This window comes from Grammomys surdaster, unplaced genomic scaffold, assembly GCF_004785775.1.
Source record: "Grammomys surdaster isolate TR1022 unplaced genomic scaffold, NIH_TR_1.0 239, whole genome shotgun sequence".
NCBI classification, from domain to species: Eukaryota; Metazoa; Chordata; class Mammalia; order Rodentia; family Muridae; genus Grammomys; species Grammomys surdaster.
The window spans coordinates 4,733,104-4,735,856 of NW_021604684.1; the positions used below are offsets into that span (position 1 = coordinate 4,733,104).

General features: G+C 40.3%; 1 pseudogene; it reads left to right on the top strand.

The window, feature by feature from the left end:
* Positions 1-2,204: 2,204 nt before the first annotated feature.
* On the top strand, positions 2,205-2,447 carry LOC114626686 (annotated as a pseudogene).
* The last annotated feature ends 306 nt before the right edge of the window (positions 2,448-2,753 follow it).

Sequence of the window (2,753 nt, forward strand, 5' to 3'; positions counted from 1 at the left end):
AAGGGGTATACACAGGTACAGAGACTTACCAATATCTGCACTAGTATCTGACAGACTGGTATAGATAGATAGATAGATAGATAGATAGATAGATAGATAGATAGATAGATATTACAATTATTTATCAATATGCCTCAGTCAACCTGAAAAATGAAGAATACATGAACAGCATCAGTTCCAACATCTAAAACAACAAAAGAAAGAAAGGAACTGTTCACATCAGTGATGCTTATGATAAAACATCCAGGTACCAGCAGGAGGGAATAGTGAGAGTAAATGCCTGTTTAATTAGGGGGAAGCAGGTTAGCACCGCTGCTCTAGAATACAGTCAGTGTCTAACAACAGGACTTCCCTATACATGCTATAGATTGCAGTGTTGTTACAGTCCCTGAAAATCTCTCCTTCCTCCACTCCCCAGGGCTGAGTCATTTGTTTTCTGCCTCTGCCTAGCCGTAAATCATCATGTATTAACTACGTGCAATGAACCCAGTTCTGCTCACCCCATTGATATTCATTTATGTATAGAGTCGGTGGAAAGACATGGAAATGAGCTATAGGCCTTTCACTTCTTATGTTTGCTTACTAATTAGATTGGGACTTGGGGAAAGGGGATACAGGTATTCAAAAGCTATTTGTTTTCTTTTGACTGAAGGAACAGCTGTTGAAAAAATTAACAAATGATAAGGTAAGTGTAACTAACTGGAAGAAAAGAACAGCGCTATGTATCTGAGTAAGTTGAACTATGCTAGAATACTTGTGTTTGCGCTGGAAATAGTAAGCATGCACAATTAATGCACGGGGTGTGCTACAGGGAGTTGTGGTGAGATGCTAGTAATAGGAGATGACATCATAGACCTGAAAAGACCAAAATGTGCCTTAAAGGCAATGCGGAGCCTTTCTACATCATTGGGCAAAGTTGTGCCAAGACTAATTAACCTATGCCAAGTAGGTCCCACAGATCTGAAAACTCATCAGGAGCCTTCAGTAACAGTACAGCTGTGAATATGTGTGAGCCTCATTTGGAGCACAGAAATGAGAAAAAGGTCAAAATTTAACTTAAAGTAGGAAATCTATAAAAGTTGATCCCAAGCCAGGTGGTGATAGCACATGCCTTTAATTCCAGCATTTGGGAGGCAGAGGTTGAATTCATGGCCAGCCTGGTTTATAGAGTGGGTTACAGGCCAGCCAAGGATACACAGAGAAACCTTGTCTTGAAAGTATGAATGAATTAATGAATGAATGAATGAATGAATGAATACATAAACAGATGTTGATTCTATATTATAACCCATAATGTCTACATCAGTATTCCACAATTCAAGCTTTGGGGATGAGCAGTGTGAGATTCTAGAAAATACAGAGTGGGAGCGACCAACCAATGGTTTCTCATCACATAAAATATCAAGTCCAACTTCTTTGGCCTGCCAGTCTGTCTACGAAGTCGACTTCAATCTCCCTAAACTTCAGCGTCTCCAGTGTTTGTTTAGTCACTGGCGGGCTCACTTCGGTGCCGGTTACCAATCTCTAGTTTTAATCCCCATCAATTCCTGCTACAAATGTCCACCTCTATAGCATTTAGGATCTACGAGTGCTCAACAGGTCATGTGTACATGAGTGTGTGTGTGTATGTGTGTGTGTGTGTGTGTACATGAGTGTATGTGTACATGTGTGTATATGTGTGTACATGAGTGTGTGTGTACATGTGTGTGTGTACATGTGAGTGTGTGTGTGTGTGTGACGGGTGACAATGATAATATGTAGGAAACAGTGTATTATAAACTTACCAATAATAATTAAAAGAAGATGTCACGAAGTTGAGAGACAGTGAGGACACAGGAGGTTGAGGGCAGAGAATGGGTTTGGAAACATTGTAAATAATTACTTGTGTATCAATTTCTGTTAATTTGTTTGTTTGTTTGGGTGGGTGGGGTTAGGTTGGGTTTTTAGTTTTTTCAAGACATGGTTTCTCTGAGTAGCCCTGGCTGTCCTGGGACTCATTCTGTAGACCAGGCTGTCCTCAAACTCAAAGACTCACCTGCCTCTACCTCCTGAATGCTGGCATTAAAAACATGTACCACCACTGCCCAGCCATGAAATTCTTTACTATGTTTTTTAAAAATAAAAATATATCAGGCAAGGGTAGCTGGGGTGAATTGCACCAAGGCAGCAGCTGTAGTCACTGCAGTTCTATCTTTGTCTCCATAATGTTGCCCTTGGCCAAAACTGCACTAAGTCAACTGCAAGTTTGAAGCATTCAGCAAGTGGTGGCAAGGCAGAGCTTTCAGAAGAAGACACCTAATTTCCATGACAAATATGGAAATATTATATTAGCAGGTGGAGGCATCTTCTGTGTTTCTACATGAACATATTCAGTCACACAAATTGGAATAGAATGGAACCTGTCCCCTGTTGGCAGAGTCACCCCACAGGAATGGAGAGATCAGTAGTCACGTCAGCTGGTACAATAATCAAGAAATTGTTTTAAAACCAACTCATAAGTGAATGCCAAGCCAAAGAGTCATGTGCTCATTAAACTATGGCAGATTGAAGAACAAATAAATAAAGTACCTTGAAGCCTTCAAAAATGTATCTGAGTTTATATACCAAGATACAAGATAGTTTATTGTCAGTTGTTCGTACTCAACACGTTTACACCTCTGTCTGCCTAGTCATATCCTGAATCCATCAGTATGACCAATGCCTGCCAGAACTGAGAGCTACCTTGTCCACTCAAAATTCTCTTCTGCTCTTTT